Source organism: Podarcis tiliguerta (genome assembly GCF_965153285.1).
Source record: "Podarcis tiliguerta genome assembly, chromosome: 5".
NCBI lineage: Eukaryota > Metazoa > Chordata > Lepidosauria > Squamata > Lacertidae > Podarcis > Podarcis tiliguerta.
The window spans coordinates 95,387,971-95,408,409 of NC_139538.1; the positions used below are offsets into that span (position 1 = coordinate 95,387,971).

At 41.9% G+C, this 20,439-nt stretch overlaps 1 protein-coding gene across 2 annotated transcripts in view; it reads right to left on the reverse strand.

The window, feature by feature from the left end:
• SHISAL1 (shisa like 1) overlaps positions 1–20,439 on the reverse strand; it is a gene marked incomplete at its 3' end in the record, with an annotated part of 185,738 nt that overhangs the window by 97,167 nt on the left and 68,132 nt on the right. For both annotated transcript variants that reach the window (XM_083440961.1, XM_083440964.1), the window contains one exon: positions 5,213–5,354. The remainder of the gene's footprint in view (positions 1–5,212; positions 5,355–20,439) is intronic.

Below are 20,439 nucleotides of genomic sequence, written 5' to 3' on the forward strand. Positions count from 1 at the left end.
GGCGGGCATCCAGAGGGAACGACTTGGGCAATGCCACCCAATTGCACTCAATGTGTTTTGAATATATGCAGTTTGGACAATAGGCACGATTCCTGGAATGAATGTAAACCCTGTGTAAGTTGCAGACCTGGGACTCAGCTAGACTGGTAAAGAAAAAGTGATTTATATGTGTTGTATGTGCAATATAACATTGTGCCACCAGACAGAGATGTGGAGTCCTATTTTTCTCTACCTGTTTTCCTTGTTTAAATTTACAACGCTTTAAACTGAAAACGCTTCTTTGATGCGTCTAGATCCAGCCTTACTGTAAAGTTATGTATATCCACAGGTGCTTCCTGGCTTCTCTGCATTCTGGTAGGCACCCAATTTATGCCCACCAAAACCAAAAGCAAAAATAACAATTTGAAGACAGTCTGTAAAGTGGAAATGTGCATAGGAATTTGTCTCATAATGAAAGCAATTGGCCGCATGCACATTAAATGCAGATGCTGAAGTACATTGTATTTACAGCTGTGTGGTTTCTGAAAGCAATGCTATCCAAGACAATGAGTCAGAAAAGCAGAAAACAGTATAAAAATAAAGGGACCGGCTTTCTGCATCCCTATTATTTGTTAATTTTGCTGTTGGCTTAGTTCATGTCTGAGCACAGCTGAAAGGCTGGGGTACTTTTACATGTTTCGTTAATTAATGAGCACACTACTGCGGTTTAAAACGCTAAACAAGGACTGCACTTAGAAAATCTTGGACAAAATTCACAGCAATGAGCAAGGAGAAAAAGTCAGGGCTACTGATGAAATAAATGGAAAGAAACTGTTGCTTGTGACAGATTCAAACCATGTTAGGTATGCTATGCAACAAATTCTAATTAATTTGGCCTGGAAATATTTAAGCAATGTGGCATGGTAGAGCATAGAGCAAAGGAGATGCCAACAGCCCTTAATCTGCTGCTAAGTATTGTCTTCTCAGCACAGAATCATAGGATCATAGAATTGTAGAGTTGGAAGGGACCCCAAAGGTCATTTAGTCCAACCCCTGCTATTCAGGACTCTCAGCTAAAGCATCCGTGACAGATGGCCTTCCAACAGCAGGGTATACTGTCCTCCCACTGCACTTGCAGATTGGAACAGGTGCTTTTTGGCATTCAAAACAATGATAGATATTTTCATTAACAGGTAGGAATTGCTTAAATTGCTTTGGAATTGTAGTAGAGACTTTGACTTGAATACTGATGCCTCTTCCTCTGGGTTCTCGGATATCTGCCTGTCAAACGGAATATCTAGTCATGTGTCAGGGAACTGCCATCAGTGTCCGAGGGAGAGAGCAAGCTCCGAAGGGATCCCAGAGAGCGTCCCGGGAGTGGGAGGGGCAGCCCATCTTCTGGGGGAGAGAATCAGCGTAGCTCCAGTGGAGAAGGGGGGAGATGGGGGAATTGGCGAGGCGATCCCATGACTCCTTGCCAGGGACCAGCGGGAGAGAAGGGGTCCTCCGCTGCCCATGCCCTCCTTGCGCAGAAGGCTTCCGCGCAGGGAGAGTAGGCGAAGACTGGGCGTCAAAGAACTTCTTTGCTGGAAGAAGTTTAAGAAACACCCACTGACAGATTCTGCCAGCGATTGAGACGGTCACGGGCGAGTGGCTGCCCAGACAGGAAAGGTTCACTCAGGCAACCCAGCCAGATGTTGGGACAAGCTTACGCACGAGCAACCCCTAGAACCATTACATCATGAAACATCCTTCAGTTGATTATTGAAATATGATTTATCTAGCCCTTTAGATATTTGAAGGTGGTTATCTTATCTCCTCCCTGTCTCCTCTGTTCCAGGCTAAACATACCCAGCTCCTTCAACCATTCCTCATAAGGCTTTCCAGACCCTTGATCATCTTGGTTGCCCTCCTCTGCACACGTTCCAGCTTGTCAATATGAACTGATGGTTTATCTCTTCACACAATTAATCCTTTACCAATTCCACTCCCCTCCATGTTTACAATAGAATATTTGAATCTCCCTTCACCGTACAATAACTTCTTCATCACCATATCCGCATAGTATACAATATAGTGGCATCGTTCCACACCCTGGAATGAGTCACTTGAGACAATATTGCAAAAATGTTTGGCTACCACTGGTCTAATCCTTTTTTTATTCCTTTTCCTTTTTAATAAATTCTTTAAAATCTAGGCATGAAGCAAGAGCAAAAAAGCAACACAGAAATTTGCTTAGAACTGAACAAAAGTCAGCTGAAGTTGTTTCCGAATGGAAAATTGGAAGCAAACACATAACTGTTGCAAAAACTGGTGTTTGTGATTCAATAGGTGTCTGAACTTTCATATCAGAATATGTATTAAAACAATGACTCAGGAGAGTGTAGAAGGGATCCTGTAATAGCTGTTGCTCTGAAAGCATTAAAACAACAGAACGGCACTGGAGTTTCAGTAAAAAAAAATAAGATACTTTGCTTACAACTAAAAACACCGTCTACAAGCAGTAGAATGAAGTGGTACAGCTTCTCCTGTCTTGGACATTTGAATTATTCTCCTGAAATCAAAACGCACACCATGTGGATGGAAAACTAGCATCTCAGAGGGGCGCACCCCTCTCCCCCAAATGCTATATTTTCTGTGATACATTGTGTGTGTGTGTTCTATGTAAAAACTCGCAATGTGGGAAAAACTGTGAAGCCAGTCATCGTTTCTCTCAGGATTCCTTCTGCTCTGTTGCTCTGAAGTATAAAACAACAGTTGTAGCAATATGTTAAGGTAAGTAAAAATGTATACATTTTAGACCCCCTAAGTCACACCAGGACATTGCCCTGTTCACCTCTACATAGTTACATCCTTATTTCAGACATCGTGATATATCAGTATATCACAGTGTTTACCTGGTGATATATCACAATGTTAAAAGCCAGGCATCACTCAGGCCTCACACACATCATAATTTGTGCTATATTGCCAGGTCAAAAATTATGAAACCAAGACCATGATCTGGGCTTCAAACAAGTTTTGGACGATATATTGATATATTGCCCAGCCCTAGTATCCAACTGGATGGTCCTAGGAAAGTTATCTGTGGTTTAATTCCAGCATTTGAAACTCAGGCACATTCTTCCTCTGAATATGGAGGTCATAGTGAGCTTCTCATGGCTAATAGCCCCATCTCCTCCAGTAACAGGTCATTGGTTTTAAAAGAGAGGGTTGTAAAATAACTCCTGTAAAGAGCAAGGGGTTGTTCCTTTGAGTCTCAGCACAAGCCATCAGCTCCAAATGCCCTTTTAGTAAACAGGAAATGAACACGTCTATACTTATATAAACCATCTGGCTCAGGAGACATTCACAGATTCCGGCCCAATGGAGCCGAGGAGAATCCTGTGTCTGTATGGAGGGCTTTCCTTGGACCAGGAAGCCCCCTGCAAGACTGTGATTAGATATTTGGATAAGCTACAACAGGGACGACCAAATCCCTATAGACTGCGTTCTACTCACAGTATAAAAAGACTGGCAGTGATCTACCCATTGTCGTTGGATGGAGCAATTTTTTTGGATAGCCTTTTTTTTTGATAGCCAAAGTTTTTGAGCTTTTTTTAGGAAGTTAAAGTTTTTGAGCTTTTTCTTTCTATGAAACAAGATCACTGAGGGGCCAGAGATCTACTAGAATCTCCCAGAAACACCCCAATATCTACCAGTAGATCGTGATCTACCTGTTGGACATGTCTGAGCTACAACAAGGATGTGTAAACTGGGAAAGAACAAAGTTCCATTCATGTAGCCAAATCTTAGAGAATGGGGAAGCCAGCCAAATCTGGGGAAACAGTACAATGTTTGTGGACTATCACACCCTTGGATTGACAACCAGTTTTACAATATTTTGAGGAGAAATAGCAATTTTCACTATTTCTATTGATACAGTATAAAACAAGTGATCAAAACCTTCCATTAGTCATCTAATGATACCCTTGAGACAATAATTACATAATACAGGATAATCATAGATTATTATTATTTTTGCTCGTATAAGAATGAACCTTCAATCTTTTAAAGCTTTCCAGAACAGGGATGGCAGAACAGTGTGTCTTTGCATGAGACACAAAGTAAGGCTTTTAGAAGACATCTGAAGGCAGCCCTGTATCGGGTAGTTTTTAATGTTTGATATTTTATTATGTTTTTAGATATACTGGAAGCTGCCCAGAGTGGCTTGGGAAACCCAGGCAGATAGGCGGGGAATTTATTATTATTATTATTATTATTATTATTATTATTATTATTATTATTATTATCTGTTACTCCACCATCATTTAGCAGCGTCATACACAGTGCTTTTTTTCCTGGGGGTACGCAGGGGTACGCACACCCCTAAACATTTTGTGAATCTAAGTTTGGCCTCATCGAGGGGCAGTATTTCAATATGAGTAGGAAAATGAGAGTACCTCTAAACATTTTTTAAGAAAAAAAGCACTGGTCATACAAGTGCCCTTTGCTCCTCTCTATGAGAGGGAGGGAGGGAGGGAGGGATTACAGTGTCCAGTTGAAGGGATGTCCTAGTCCCACTCTATTCTGCCTTGGTCAGACCACACCCGGAATACTGTGTCCAATTCTGAGCGCCACAGTTTAAGAAGGATGTTGATAAGCTGGAACGTGTGCAAAGGAGGGCAACAAAGATGATCAAGGGTCTGTAAACCAGGCCTCATGAGGAACGGTTGAGGGTGTTGGGTATATTTAACCTGTAAAAGAGAACATATGATAGCCGTTTTCAAATATCTCAAGGGCTATTACATGCAGCAAGCTTGTTTTCTCCTGCTCCTGGGCATAAGACCCAAACCAATGGATTCAAGCTACAATAAAAGAGATTCCAACTAAACATCAGGAAGATCTTTCTGGCGGCGGTAAGAACTGTTTGACAGTGGAACAGTCTCCCTCGGAAGGTGGTGGACTCTCCTTCCTTGTAGGTTTTTAAGCAGAGGTTGGGTGGCCATCTGTCACGGATGCTATAGTTGAGATTCCTGCATTGCCGGGGGTTGGAATAGATGAGCTTTGGTGTGCCTTCCAACTCTACAATTCTGTGATTCTTTGGTTTTTTAGGCAGGGGTTTGCAGAAGGACAACATTGATACTTGTTGTTTCCCAAACACTATATACCACATTACATTGCATTTATCTACCTATGTAAAAAAAAAGCAGTATATGCAAATGAAATGGTATATTATGCAGAGGGCAAATACCTGTCTCTTATGTGCATCATCAAGCCATGTTCAAGATGGCCGTATTGTCCCATTGTCTGCTGAAAATCTAAGCAGTGATTCACATCAGGTCAAAGGACAGGTGCAAAGTTGCCATTCTTCATTTCCTTTTACACCTGAAAAGCTAAGAAAGAGAATATTAAAGTGAGAATGCGCACCTTTAGAACATTTCTAGCCTCTGATTCTTTTGATGTATTAATTATTACATTCCAAAATGATAGGCATTTATATGTACGTGTGTGAGTGTTTGATGTTTAATTTTTGCATGGCTAGAGCAACTATTGGTTCCAGGTGGTTTTTCTGTATGCCAGTGTTGAGCACTCCTCTTCTGGTAAGATCCATATAGAAGCCAAATAAATAAATAAACTAAGTGGGTTTGATTGACTATATAGCTTATTGATACCTTCATGTTCACTTCGTGACCCCTGACTGGCTGAGAAGAGGTTCATTCAATTAAACAACAACCCGGGGTGTGCGGTGTGTGGCAAAGGAACATTTACAGATGGGAACAATTGCTGTGCAGAGGAACCAAAAATGGTATGAAAAAATGGGGGATTCCCCCCCCCATGAGACCCCCCTCTCCCCATCCCAAATGTTTGCAGAAAAACCTAAACCCTACAAAAAATTGATTCAGCCCTTCACGCGGTAATTCAAGCTGCTCCATTTATCCCTGTGTGAAAAGGAACCTTTTTCAAAAACATTACGCCTTTCCCTGAGGCTTCCAGATAAATGACGTTATGCTCCAAGTTAATGCTGTTTCACCAGAATCAACTTTACTTGTAAAGATCCTTAACCCTGTGAGAGTTTCATGGGAATAAGGCTGCCAGCCATTATTGTAACTATAATGTTTCCAGGCTGAAATGGGTATTTATTCCCAAAGGATTCTTGTTCCTGAAGACAGTCTGGATATAAATCTTACGTGCATATATATATATATATATATATATATATATATATATATATAATAACTGTTCAATCTGAGTGTAGCATCCAAATATTGTGAAGGGACAAATAATTTTGAATGACTATCAACAGTTTGCTTTGTTAAGTCTTCCATTGAAGTTATTAAGCTTTGGAGCTAAATTGGAGGAGGAAAAGGAATTAATTTTATTAGATGATACTAATTAAAAGCAGTTCAGGTAGATTTTCACAGAACTCCACCCACACAGTTCTTCTGCATAGATATTAAGGTAGCAAAATGACATCAGCGGAACAAATCGCCATTGGCTGGTAAGTGATCCAGAGGGCAGTTCACGGTTGCTTAGCAACGCCTGGGAGCTGATTTTTAGTATTAACCCTTCCACAGTCCTCAGAGAATGTAACCTACTCCCTCAAGCAAGACAAAGAAACAGTAATGGATTTGCAAACTTTAATCGCCAGATTAAAACTTTAAGCAATTCTTTAGCGTGGACCAATTTTAATCAGTGAGCGCAAACTTTAACCATTGACACACCCACACCCAAATTAAGATTATTTTAAGGCTATTAGATTTTTTTCAATGAATCCGGGCTCTGGCTAGCAGATTCAGAATGAAATGAAAACCGTTGTTTTTAATTAGCGACTTTTGACCCCAGGTGCTCAAAATCTGTCAAAATCTGTCAACAATTTCTACTTTTAGTTAGGTATTTTTGTTCATTTGCTTGATTTTGGGGGAGGGTAGCTGCCCCCCTGGCTACGCCCATGACAGCAGTGCCTCCTATTTGCCAAGAGATCATTGCAGAGATGCCAGGGGGTGAGGAACAGACAAGCAGGCAGCAGAACTGGCCTCCAAGCAACACATGGAAGCAGCAGCAGCGGGCAAGGCATTATTTGGAGACCAGATCTGCTGCCCCTGTGGATCCTGCCACTTGACGCAGTTGCCTCGCCTTGTTTGAGGGTTGGTCTGACCCTACCTCTCCTGCCAACCTAGCAGTTTGGAAGCACATCAAAGTGCAAGTAGATAAATAGGTACCGCTCCAGCGGGAAGGTAAACGGCTTTTCCGTGCGCTGCTCTGGTTCGCCAGAAGGGGCTTAGTCATGCTGGCCACATGACCCGGAAGCTGTACACCGGCTCCCTCAGCCAATAAAGCGAGATGAGCGCCGCAACCCCAGGGTCGGCCATGACTGGACCTAATGGTCAGGGGTCCCCTTTACCCCTTACCTGACCCTACCTATGGGGTAATAATAATAACCTACCTTACAGGGTTGTTGCAAGGATTAAGTATTATGTACAGGATGTACGAACCCTTTGAACACTCAAAAGACATATACTATTGATTAATTAGTCAATCAGTCGATTATTTGTCAACAATGTTATTTAATCATCCTAATTTTTGGATATCATGCGTTTGGTTTAAGGTGGTTAAAATTGTGCTATAATTCAGTTGAACGGTACTGTGTTTTTTTGTAGTTTCCTATCATCTTATTACAAAAAAAACAACACAGTGCCGTTTGTAGTTTCCTATCATCTTATTAGCTGGGACGTGGGTGGCGCTGTGGTAAAACCTCAGTGCCTAGGGCTTGCTGATCGCATGGTCAGCGGTTCAAATCCCCGCGGCGGGGTGAGCTCCCGTCTTTCGGTCCCAGCTCCTGCCCACCTAGCAGTTCGAAAGCACCCTTAAGTGCAAGTAGATAAATAGGTACCGCTTTATAGCGGGAAGGTAAACGGCGTTTCCGTGTGCTGCGCTGGTGCAGGCTCTCCAGAGCAGCGATGTCACACTGGCCACGTGACCCGGAAGTGTCTCTGGACAGCGCTGGCCCCTGGCCTCTTAAGTGAGATGGGCGCACAACCCTAGAGTCGGACACGACTGACCCGTATGGGCAGGGGTACCTTTACCTTTTTATCATCTTATTATCTACTCTAAGCAAGTAAATGCACACTTAAAAAACAACATTCCATTGCATAGCTATGGTAGCTGGTCGAAGGATTGGCACCTCAGTTTTGGCAGTAGGCTGGAGTTCCTCCCAGAACTTTTCCAAAGCCCTGTGCCACATCACTCGAGAGGCCCCTTCCTCCCACATTTAATGGGCTTGGTGGGACTCCATTGACTTGTGCCACTAGAACTGCTAGTGCCTGCAGTTCCTGAACCCGATATCCTTGTTCCTGATGAGAAATGCCTGTCGTTACAGCACTTGGAAAGGGCAGAACATGAGTTGCAAAGCAGGTGATGGACACACCAGTAACCTTGACTCTAGCAGGTCTGGGAAACAAGGCAGGCCACTCTAGATGCATGGAATTCTGGAATATATGGTCCATTTGTCCATATTGGATGGTGTTCAAAGAAAGCATGTTCAGCTGATAATAGCTGACAATTGGCAAGCATTTCAATCCAAACTCTACCCAACCCCATAATTATGCATTGCCGAAAAGTAAATTTATTCTGCCAACCACCTGGTAGGATTTACAGAGATCCGAATAATGCTGTCCTTTGGGTCAAGCTTGATCACATTTAAATGGCCTGCCTCTGACAGTTCCAAATCTTGTTTGAATTATGGTTCAGCTTCAGAGGGAGCCAAATTAATTTGCAAGGGGAAGTCCATTCTGGATCTTTTTTCTGAAGCTAAAACAGGTTCACAAGTTACACATACTTCTCTGTTTTCTTGGTTACTATATTAATCTCGTTAAGCTTTAAACACCAAGCTATTATTCACTGGACAACCGACCAAGCATGGGTTTTGCATTATGGATTCCCCCCTGCCCCCTTCTTTGATAGGTCCAATGCCAACCCTGCTGAAAACCTTTATCAGAATCCCACATTTGATTCCAGTCTCATTTTAAGCTCACCTTCTAAGTTTCCAGGCTAGCAGTCAGAAAGAAAAACACAGGTTTGCGTTGCTCATCTCCCTATGGGCTGCCTGCAGTTTTTGACCTACAGGCTTCTTTCTGCGCAGAATGTGTAGGTGGGAGCAATCTTGGAAACGCTGGGCTACATTCTGAGTTCTGATTCGCATTTCTTAAAGTTTTGCGTAAACATGAGCCGCTGAATTATTCATGAAGTTCCTCTCCCTTTTGCTAAGACCGCAGGGTTGTTTGTTTTTAACAAGAAGGGGGAGAAAATGCTTCTATGCTCATTTTATTCACAGCATTCTGCCACGCAGCAACCATAAAAGCAAGCAAGAAAGCAAGAGCCCTAAATCTTTGCGTAATATAGCACGATGGGATAACTTGGATCCAGAGATGCTAATGTCCTTTACTATTTCAAAGGCTTGCAAGATTAAAATGGTAATAACCCTTAAATCGCACACTTGCTTGCTTTCACAAGCCACAGAAAGAACCTTGATTCATTCTTTACATTTCAGATTAACTTTTTAGCGCAACCCATTCTGATTTTTGAACACCGAATGAAGGCCACAAATATGGTGCAGGTCAGTCAGGTTTTGTGAGGCCACAGTCACAGACTTCATCACAGATCCTTTGCGCTTCTTCTCATGAAAGGATTTCAGGTATTTGAGCCACTGCTAAGCAGAATGCACAAGACTGGGCAAGATGGAGCAAGGCTCTGACTCAGCCTCAAATGCTAGGTCCCTTTCTCAGATGTTCAGCTTTTGTCCAGAAAGATTAAAAAACACATTTCCCCACCCAATGAAATCAAGCAGGCACCTCCAATGTATTGTTATGAGTTGGTGGGTACAAGGCACCTTAAATTCTGGATCAGGCTTCGTGTTAAGGCTCATGTGTTAAAACTGTGTGTCAGATTCCCATGAGTTAGAATCTAATCAAGATCCGTGTACATTAGGATGTGTGTCAGACAACCCTTTAATCCTAGGTAATCAAGAAGTGTTAAAAGCTAATTTCCCTTTGAGGTGGATGGCCTGGGGATGAACCATTAAGACAACATAATGGATCAAGGGAAATTTTCATTTGCAAATGAGTGGTCTCCCTCCATCTACTGACAGTTAGTTTAAAAGACAATGCCAGTATTATAGGGTAATTTAGGATTGAAGTTACCGTACTTTTCCATCTATAAGATGACCCCTATTTTGGGGGACTCAAATTTAAGAAAACAGGGGGAGATGGCACAGAGTTGTTGAGCTTTTTTGTAGGGGGGGATTGCCAAAAATCGCTCTTGCACGTGTCACTAAATCCGCCTCCTGTCTGTCCCATCGCCGGCCAATCACTCACCCAACTGCCAGAGTGTAAGCCAATCAACACCACCCATTGACACAGCAACCAATAACACGCGCAATAGCCACTGACAGCCTTGGCAGCAACCAATCAAATATCCACCCTATGCACTACCCATGTATAAGATGACCCCCACTTCTTAGCATGATTTTTAAAGAAAAAAACATAGCCTTATACACAGAAAAGTATGGTGAGCATTATGCAGTGGAGATAGCAAACAGCAGGCTGGAGAGAGACTCAAAGAGCAAAATTTGAGATCTATGGTTGGAATCTCGTTAAGTCCAAGGGTGCTGTGGCTATGGAAGAAGTTAGGCGTGTTAATGCCACCCCACTTTCTGATTCCGGAATGTCCTATTTCCCCTTTTCCCTCTCCTTCAGGTCTTGGAGAACAATTAAAAGTAGTGGAGAGATCAGATGCCCCCTGTCCTTTTCGGAAACAGGGACCTTGGTTGTGTGTGTGTTGTTGTTGTTTAGTCGTGTCCGACTCTTCGTGACCCCATGGACCAGAGCACACCAGGCACTCCTGTCTTCCACGGCCTCCCACAGTTTGGTCAGACTCATGCTGGTAGCTTTGAGAACACTGTCCAACCATCTCATCCTCTGTTGTCCCCTTCTCTTTGTGCCCTCCATCTTTTCCAACATCAGGGCCTTTTCCAGGGAATCTTCTCTTCTCATGAGGTGGCCAAAGTACTGGAGTCTCAGCTTCAGGATCTGTCCTTCCAGTGAGCACTCAGGGCTGATTTCCTTAAGAATGGAGAGGTTTGATCTTCTTGCAGTCCATGGGACTCTCAAGAGTCTCCTCCAGCACCACAGTTCAAAAGCATCAATTCTTCGGCAATCAGCCTTCTTTATGGTCCAACTCTCACTTCCATACATCACTACTGGGAAAACCATAGCTTTAACTATAAGGACCTTTGTTGGCAAGCTTTTTAAGATGCTGTCTAGGTTTGTCATTGCTTTTCTCCCAAGAAGCAGGCGTCTTTTAATTTCGTGGCTGCTGTCATCATCTGCAGTGATCATGGAGCCCAAGAAAATCTCTTGCTGCCTCCATTTCTTCCCCTTCTATTTGCCAGGAGGTGATGGGCCCACCTTCGTTTTTTTTATGTTGAGCTTCAGACCATATTTTGCGCTCTCCTCTTTCACCCTCATTAAAAGGTTCTTTAATTCCTCCTCACTTTCTGCCATCAAAGTTGTGTCATCTGCATATCTGAGGTTGTTGATATTTCTTCCGGCAATCTTAATTCCGTCTTGGGATTCATCCAGCCCAGTCTTTTGCATGATGAATTCTGCATATAAGTTAAATAAGCAGGGAGACAATATACAGCCTTGTCGTACTCCTTTCCCAATTTTGAACCAATTAGTTGTCCCATATCCAGTTCTAACTGTAGCTTCTTGTCCCACATAGAGATTGCACAGGAGACAAATGAGGTGATCAGGCACTCCCATTTATTTAAGAACTTGCCATAGTTTGCTTTGGTCAACACAGTCAAAGACTTTTGCATAGTCAATGAAGCAGAAGTAGATGTCTTTCTGGAACTCTCTAGCTTTCTCCATAATCCAGCGCATGTTTGCAATTTGGTCTCTGGTTCCTCTGCCTCTTCTAAATCCATCTTGCACTTCTGGGAGTTCTCAGTCCACATACTGCTTGAGCCTTCCTTGAAGAATTTTAAGTATAACCTTGCTGGCGTGTGAAATGAGTGCAATTGTGCGGTAGTTGGAGCATTCTTTAGCACTGCCCTTCTTTGGGATTGGGATGTAGACTGATCTTCTCCAATCCCTCTGGCCACTGCTGAGTTTTCCAAACTTGCTGGCATATTGAGTGTAGCACCTTAACAGCATCATCTTTTAAAATTTTAAGTAGTTCAGCTGGAATACCATCACTTCCACTGGCCTTGTTATTAGCAGTGCTTTCTAAGGCCCATTTGACTTCACTCTCCAGGATGTCTGGCTCAAGGTCAGCAACCACACTACCTGGGGTGTACGAGACATCCATATCTTTCTGGTATACAGTGGTGCCCCGCAAGACGAATGCCTCGCAAGACGGAAAACCCACAAGACGAAAGGGTTTTCTGTTTGCAGAGGCGCTTTGCAAGACGAATTTCCCTATGGGCTTGCTTCGCAAGACGAAAATTGACGAAAAATTTTGAGGGTTTTTTTCGCTCCAAAACCCCTTTTTCTGAAGCGCTAAGCTGCTAAAAGCATTTTAGCAGCAAAACCGCTAATCCCTTAAGCCTTAAAAAGTCGTTTTTAGCCCTTAAACTGTCAATAGCGCTAATAGCGCTAATCCGCCAATGGGCTTGCTTCGCAAGACGAAAAAACCGCAAGACGAAGAGACTCGCGGAACGGATTCTTTTCGTCTTGCGAGGCACCACTGTAATTCCTCTGTGTATTCTTGCCACCTCTTCTTGATATTTTCTGCTTCTGTTAGGTCCTTACCACTTTTGTCCTTTATCATGGTAATCTTTGTATGAAGATTTGTGTGTGTGTAAAGGTAAAGGTACCCCTGCCCGTACAGGCCAGTCTTGACAGACTCTAGGGTTGTGCGCTCATCTCACTCTAGAGGCCGGGAGCCAGTGCTGTCCGCAGACACTTCCGGGTCACGTGGCCAGCATGACGAAGCTGCTCTGGCAAACCGGTACCAGAGCAGCACACAGAAACGCCGTTTACCTTCCCGCTATAAAGCGGTACCTATTTATCTATTTGCACTTAGGGGTGCTTTCGAAATGCTAGGTTGGCAGGCGCTGGGACCGAGCGACAGGAGCTCACCCTGCCGCGGGGATCGAACCGCCAACCATGTGATCGGCAAGTCCTAGGCGCTGAGGTTTTACCCACAGCGCCACCCGCGTGTGTGTGCAGGTAGGTACAAAAATTTGTATCCTGTTTATACTGGATATAAAATACTTGCACCAAATGAAGGAAATGGTGAAGCTGGCATACGAGCCTCTTTCCCCAGCTCAGACTGGCAGCAATCACAGCATGTAGAGCAGCCCAAGCCCAAGCTTGACAAATCCAGACATTTTCTTTTAAACGTAAAAATCCTCCTGGATGGACATGTTGCCCCCCCCCCCAAAGAGAACATGTCCAGTTTTCCCCGGACATATGGAAACCATACCTGAAGCTGTCCACCAACAGTTACCATCTGGAGATCAGACCTGAGCGCACACGACACCAAATTCACAGTATTGTATTTCTATTTAAATTATTATTATTATTATTATTATTATTATTATTATTATTATTTATGCAAAGTTATAACAAAACATATTTTCCAAAAACATATCCTTATTCCCCCCATTCCCCCCACCCCCAGAACCCATCCCCCCACCCCACCCCCTGACTTCCCTCAGTTCCAGTCTTTGGTTTCTCCAATAATGCTATTTTCTGCATGTTACAGAGTTGTATAGATCCTCAAACTGTTTAGCTGATTATTATCAGTAAAAAAAAATTGTGGATGTTTATTCAAAACCTGCCAAAGAGTCCAATTCACTTTGTTGCATCTTCAAATACTTTGTGAAAGGTTCCTATTCATCCTTAAAGTCACAGTTATGCTTATTTCGTAGCTTATGTGTCAATTTTGCCAGTTCTGCATAGTCCATCAATTTTTCTTGCCATGATTCTTTAGTTGGGGTTTCTTCAGTCTTCCACTACGGGGCCCAAATCTGGACGGGAAATCATTGCCGCACACTCGAAACGGTCCAGTCTAAATTCCTAAGACAGATTCTAGCCATTCCATCATGCGTACCAAATGCGGCCCTACGGCTGGAGACCGGCCTCCTCTCCGTCGAGACCCGGACCTGGATAAGAACATTCAACTATTGGCTTCGTTTAAATTTAAACCCATCCGGACTATTACCTCTAGTAGCACGAGACGCTCATAGAAGTCGGTGGTCCAAAGTAGTGCATCAAAAACTACTTACATGTGGCCTACAAGCACAGCATCTCCTGAAAGTGGGTCTCCCCAAGGCAAAAACCATTATCGAACAGCGCTTGAAGGATATTGAGCAGCAGAATAATCTGGCCTATATTAAGAAATTTAGTGCTTGGTACGCTTATCTGCCCCCCTCCCATTTTGATTTTCGGGCAACTTATTTGTCTACCCTAACCATTCCAAAACTTAGACGGGCCTTTACACTGGCCAGACTAAATATGTTACCGTCAGCTGTTCTTGAAGGTAGATATCAAAAAATTCCATTTGAGAACCGGCTCTGCCCCTGTGGAGCTGGCTATGTAGAGACGGCGTCACACGTTCTCTTGTCTTGCTCCCTATATAAAGATCTCAGGGACGAGACCATCACGCCGCTCCTATCTGCCATCCCCGGCCGCTCTTGCGAAGCCAAATTGTGCTCACTTCTAGCCGATCAGAACAGCTCGACAACAGAGAAGGTTGCCAAATTTATCGAGAGAGCAATGAGATTGAGAGCTGGTATCTGAATGATATCAGTGTGGTCACCCGGATTCCTCACCTGGGTTTTTATGATTATTATCATTATGTTTTATTACTATTATTTTATTACTTCTGCTAAGTTTTAAGTACTGAGATTATTAATTTACCTAGGGTTTTAATAGGTCACAAGATTTTAACTATATTTGTAATGTACTTCTGTTGGTGCTTGTCCTTCGATGCTATGGCCTGTTGGCTATGCAAATAAAGTTTTATTCATTCATTCATTCAGTCTTCCATCCTTGTGCTACCAGAACTCTCGCGGCCGTTGTCACATACATGAAGATGTTTTTCAACTTTTTTGGCAGGTCTTTCCCTACAATCCCCAACAAAAATGCCTCGGGTTTTTTAACAAATGTTAAATGGAACATTTTCTTCAGTTCATTGTGTATCATTTCCCATAATTTTTTTATTACTTTACACTCCCACCACATATGATAAAATGTCCCCTCCTTTTCCTTACACTTCCAACATATATTTGAACTAGTTTTGTACATTTCCCCTAACTGCACTGGTGTTGTGTACCATCTGTACATCATCTTCATGTAGTTCTCCTTCAATAGTGAACAATCTGTAAATTTTAAGTCAGTTTTCCATAATTTAACCCAATCCTCCATCATAATATTGTGACCTACATCTTGTGCCCATTTAATCATAACTGATTTCACCTCTTCATCTTTCATCTCCCATTCTAATAGTATGCTATATGCAGCCTTCAGTAATTTCAGTTTCCCTTCAATCACTTCCGTTTGAAACCTAGATCTGGTATAACTAAATCCTTTCTTACAGTCTTCTTTATATGTTTCATGTAATTGTCGATAATGCAACCAACTCTGAAAGTGGTCTTTGATCTCATCATAATCTCTTAATTTCTATTTCCCATCATGTTCCTTTAATAAATCAGCATATGTGAGCCATTTTCCTTTCTTTCCAAGTGGTTTTCCAAGTGCTTCATGTGGTGAAACCCACCACGGAGTCTTTTGTTCCAATAAGTCTTTATATCTCTCCCATACTCTCATTAATGATTTCCTGATTATATGGTTGTAAAAGCTTCTATGAATCTTCCCTTTCCCGTACCCTAAGTATGCATGCCAGCCAAATCTGTTGTCATGTCCTTCTAGTTCTAATGCCTCTTGCTTGTCCAATCTCATCCAGTCCCTGATCCATACCAAACAAGCAGATTCTTAATACAATTTAAGGTCTGGGAGGGCAAACCCGCCTCTATCTTTTACATCTGTAAGTATTTTATGTTTTAGCCTTGGCCTCCCCCCCCCCCAGATAAATCTTAGAATCTCTTTCTGCCATTGTTTAAAGCATTCATCTTTCAGGATGACTGGTATTGATTGAAAAAGAAATAGCATTTTAGGCAACACATTCATTTTAATAGCTGATATTTTTCCTAACATTGAGAGATTCATTCTGCTCCATATTTCTAAATTTCTTTTTACCTCAAGCCAATTTTTTTCATAGTTATTTCTTGATGTTAACCAAATCCCTAAATATTTAACCTTTTTATGGACTTCAATCTCAATATTTCGTTCTAATTCGGTTCTTTCTTCTTCCTTCATGTTTTTAACTAATAATTTAGTTTTATTCCTATTTAGCTTAAATCCTGCCACTTCCCCAAAAATCTGAATTTTTTCTATTACTTTAGGGAGTGAAGTTTTAGGTTCTTCCACTGTTATCACTAAGTCATCTGCATACGCTTTTAACTTGAATTCATTTTCCCCAGCTTTTACACCTGTAATCTCTTTATTTGCTCTTATGTTTTTGGCAAGTACTTCCAAGACCAGAATAAACAATAATGGTGATAATGGGCATCCTTGTCTTGTTCCTTTTTGGATCTTACAATCATCCGTTATCACCTGATTTATAATTAGTTTAGCTTTTTGTTCTGAATAGATTGCTGCTATTGCTTTTAAAAACTTGGGACCACTTCTGATTTGTTCTAACAACTTTATCATGAACTTCCAAGAAACATTGTCGAAGGCTTTTTCAGAGTCTATAAACATCATTGCCACTTTCTTTTCATTTTTAGCCTCCAAATATTCTATTATATTCAAAATATTCCTTATATTCTCCTTCATTTGTCTTCCTGGTAGGAACCCAGCTTGGTCTTGATGTATATATTCATTTAATATTTTTTAAAATCTGTTAGCTAGGATATTTGCAAACAATTTTTAATCATTATTTAACAAGGAAATAGGCCTATAGTTTTTAATTTGCAGCAAATCTGCGTCTTGTTTTGGAATTACTGTTATATAGGCCTGTTTCCATGTTTCTGGGATTTCGGCTGTGTTCAGTATTTCATTCATGACATCTTTCAATGGGTTCACCAGTTGTTCATTTAATATCTTATAATATTTTGCCGTAAAGCCATCCGGGCCTGGAGACTTGCCATTTTTAGAGCTTTTTATTGCATCAAGTATTTCTTGCATTGTTATCTGGGAGTTAAGGATGTTCCTTTGTTCTTCTTTTAAATATGGCATATTGCTATTTCTGATGTACTCTTCTATCTTAAATGTTTTTTCTTTCCCTTGTCTATACAACTCAGAAAAATATTTAACAAACCCTTCTTGTATTTCCTTCAGCTTATCTGTAATTCTGCCATTTATGTTAATTTTATTTATGGAGTTCCTTTGTTCACTTTTATTCAGCTGCCAGGCTAACAACTTCCCCAGTTTATTTGCATGCTCAAAATATTTTTGTTTTACTCTTTTTATTTTCCAGCTGATTTCCTCCTTTATAATCATTGAGTATTGGGTTTGTAATGTTTTGATTGCCTGTTTTACTGCCTCTTTGTTTGCTTTGTTTGGCAGCTGTTTCTCCTTTTTCATAATTTCCGCCAATATTTCTTTTTCCTTTTTCTCTCTCAATTTCCTTTTAAATGAATTTTGTTGTATAAAGAGTCCTCTCAGTACAGCCTTGCTTGCATCCCAGACCGTCTGTAACTTTATTAGCCCTTGACTATTTATTTCAAAGTAATCCATCAAGGTCTTTTTTGCTTTTTCAACAAATTTGTGATCATCTAATAAATCATCATTTAATCTCCATCTAAAATAGATTTCGTTTTCTTTTTGTAATTCCATAGTCAGGGAATTATGGTCTGAAAAGTTTCTGAGATTGATTTCAATTCTTTTGACTCTTGTTTCCAATTCTTTGGAGATCCATATAGAGTCTATTCTCGAACTGCTGTCATGTACATGGCTGTAAGAAGTATACTCTCTATCAAATATGTGTCTCACTCTCCAGATATCTATCAGCTTTAAATTTTGAGTCATGTCAAAAAAGGTTTTTGGCAATTTACCTTCTTTGGTCTCTTTTTTCCTGGCTGATCTGTCTTTGTCTAAAGTTGGAACTCCATTTACGGTAAGTCTCCCATTAAAATAATCTTTTGATCTGCAAATTCAAGTAGTTCTGTTTCTAGTTTCCTGAAAAAAGTTGCTTTTTTATCATTAGGGGCATAAATACCAACCAATATCACTTTCTCTCCCTGGATTTTAATTTGTATTATTAAAATTTTGCCTTTTTCGTCCTTCTGAATCAATTTGGGTTCAAGTGCAGGATTAATATAAAAAACAACTCCTCTCTTTTTTGTATTATCTGATGAGATGAAGTCCATACCTACTTTTTTGTTAATTAAGACCCTTTTATGCTTTTTTGCAATATGTGTCTCTTGGAGACAAATTATATCCAATTTCTGTTTTGCTATTACAGGTTCAATCCGGTGTCGCCTGGCTCCAGAATTCAAACCGTTAACATTCCAGCTCAGTAATTTAAGATTGGCCATTTCCAGAGTCAGTTACAATATCTGTTTTCCCTGATGCCGCCTCTTCCAGTGCAAGTTGTTCCAAAGCTTTCTTTTGCTCAGATCTGGGGTCTCCCCTGTCTTGTTTGGGGTCCAAGTCTCTCCCATTTTTATCCAGGAATTCTCTCGCCTGAAATTCTGATGTCAGCTTATATCTCCTCTTCATGTATGTAAAAGAGATACCCTCAGGGAATTCCCATTCGTATCCGATGTCGGCTCTCCTAAGAGCCGTTGTCAAAAACTGGTATTTTGTTCTTATTAATCTCAATTTCAGAGGAATTTCTCTGAAGATGTCTACTTTCTGTCCAGCAACCACGAGATCATTTTCAAAGCTATTCTGAAGGATTGCGTCCTTCACTTTTTTTGTCACTAATGTTAATAAAATGTCTCCTGGACGATTCCGTTCTCTGCTCTGAAACGATTTAATTCTGAAACAGCTTTCAACTGAACCGTCCAGCCAATCTGTACTTTCCCCCATCCACTCTGAGATTATCTGTGTCACCTATGTCTCTAGGACTGGCTCAGAGTCAGAGTCTGGTAAACCGCTGGTCCTGATCGTCCTGGCCTCTTCTCGTAGCTGCAAAAGTAGAAACTGATCCTCCAAATCATTCTGTTTCTCTTGAACCCCTTGCACCAATCCTAGCATCCCTTTTTGTTCCTCCCTTACTTCTGTGACCTCCTCTCTTAATTTTTCTAATTTATCCACTTTTGACTCCAAGTTGCTAACCTTGTCTCCCAATATCCCAAATTGTTCCCTTTATGGTCTAATTGTGCCTTTAAATTGTTTTATTGGCATTTACCTCTAATTAGGAAGGTTTGCTGCTTCTTGGGTGTTGGAATGTAGCTTTGGCAGGGGCCGCAATGGTGCCTTGAAGCATCCTCAAGCCTCTCCCCCTTTCCTCCCGTGTGCTAAACAGGCACTGGGGGGGCCCGGGGGTGAGAAATTTCGCTCTGCAGGAACCCTTGGGTCCCCACACTCCTGTGGGGGTTTTTTGGGGGTGCGCTGAGCTCTGGCGCTGCCCTCAAAAGCCTTTTTGCCAGCTCCGTGTCGCAGCCGACACTTAGCACACCGACATTCCTTTCCGCAGCAGCCGGAAGTCCTCTATTTAAATTATTGTAATGATTTCTAATGGGACGCGGGTGGCGCTGTGTTCTAAACCACTGAGTCTCTTGGACTTGCTGATCAGAAGGTTGGCGGTTCAAATCCCCGTGACGGGGTGAGCTCCTGTTGCTCGGTCCCAGCTCCTGCCAACCTAGCAGTTCAAAAGTACACCAGTGCAAGTAGATAAATAGGTACCACTCCAGTGGAAAGGTAGACAGCGTTTCCATGTGCTGCCTTGGTTTCGATGTTCTGTTGCACCAGAAGTGGCTTAATCATGCTGGCCACATGACCCAGAAAAACTGTCTGCAGACAAATGCCAGCTCCCTCAGCCTGTAAAATGAGATGAGCGCCACAACCCCAGAGTTGTCTGTGACTGGACTTAACTGTCAGGGGTCCTTTACCTTTACCTTTTTAATGATTTCTAAGGGCAGGATTCAACTAAGTTGTTGCAAGCATGGAGCAGGGTCCACTTGTGTGACAGGGCTTCCCTCTCCTCCCCCTGCATGCTCTGAACTTGCTTTGTAAGGTTGGAGTAACCCCCGGAACAGGTTTAGGGGAACAGAAAGGAGGAAAAAGTCCAGTTGTGCACCTAGTTCTCTGTGTGTATACCTACTTAATTCCACCTATCATTTACACGTATACATATAAACCAGCATGTGCAAATGTTATGCCAACCTCCCTTATCTTCGTTTTGGTGCTGCATTTTCGCTTTTTGGGTGATGTGTGAGTGACCACCCTACCAGATTTGAGTACC